This window comes from Aplysia californica, unplaced genomic scaffold (genome assembly GCF_000002075.1).
Source record: "Aplysia californica isolate F4 #8 unplaced genomic scaffold, AplCal3.0 scaffold00111, whole genome shotgun sequence".
Lineage (NCBI taxonomy): Eukaryota > Metazoa > Mollusca > Gastropoda > Aplysiida > Aplysiidae > Aplysia > Aplysia californica.
Window position 1 is genome coordinate 1,021,750 of NW_004797381.1, and position 1,088 is coordinate 1,022,837.

General features: G+C 39.6%; 1 non-coding gene across 1 annotated transcript; it reads left to right on the top strand.

Annotated features, from left to right (window-relative positions):
- The first annotated feature begins 611 nt into the window (after positions 1-611).
- On the top strand, positions 612-716 carry LOC118477494. Its single transcript, XR_004858417.1, has one exon. It is a non-coding gene; the product is annotated as a U6 spliceosomal RNA (small nuclear RNA).
- The last annotated feature ends 372 nt before the right edge of the window (positions 717-1,088 follow it).

Consider the following 1,088-nt stretch of genomic DNA (forward strand, 5'->3'; position numbering starts at 1 on the left):
ACAACTTTCTGTGACTGCACTGATACCCTGATAAATCGATTGTGCGCAAATATTATGTCTGCAGTCGGAAAAAGATAAACTTAAGAAATATGGCACTTATGTGACGTCATCGTTGGAGTGTGTGCTGACAGACTTTTTAAAAAAAGAATATAATAAATAAGATTAAATAAATGTAAAAGAAAGCGACAAGAAGAAATGAAAAAAATGTGGGGGGGGGGCGAAAAAGAGGGAAAAAATGAGAAAAAGATGTTGTTTGTTTGTTTCATTTAAGGAAAAGACAAGGGACAAGGACACCAAAAAAAAGAAAGAAAAGAAGTTTTGTTCGCTTGTCGGTAGTTTGCGTTTTTTCTAAGTAAGAACAGGAAATTCACAGGATGTTAGGTTTACTGTGTTGTGTATCCTGTTTAACTCTAACAAGTTGTTAGCTGTTTCTCGAATTATTATTTAAATAATTAGTTGAAAACATCCATACTTCAGAATTTTAAATTTTCATCGTAAACGTTCAGAACAGAATGCAAGTTCTGATATCTAATCATGATGAGGCTGCAGTGTTGTGGTGCGGGCAAGCAGATAGTGTATAGTGCACATGAGGAAAACGAGACACAAACAATAATGCTGTTCACGCAGTACAAACTAACAGATGAAAGATATGGACAGGATTAGCATGGCTCATGCGCAAGGATGACCCCCAAATTCGTGAAGCACTCCATATTTGAAAAATAAAATTATTTAGACTTGATGTCTACACTTTGAAGCGAAGAAAACTGAAATTGCGTGGTCATATAACAAGATCGTGTGGCCTATCTTAGACCATTCTACAGGTGAACTGTGCCGGGGAGGAGAATGAGATCGGCAGGCAAAAGAAGAGATGGACCGACATATTGCGGAGTGGACAGGGAAATCCTTCGCCCAAACTCCAGCGCTCGCCAAAGACGGTGAAAAGTGGAGGCACCCAACGGGGCTTTCTGTCATACAGCGCCCCATGCGATCCTCGTGGATTATAGAATCAGTGAGTCGGTAGACGTGCCGACTTTCAACTAACACCTTAACTGATTCTCTGCTGTGAGGGTGAGTCTTTTTTTCTTTCT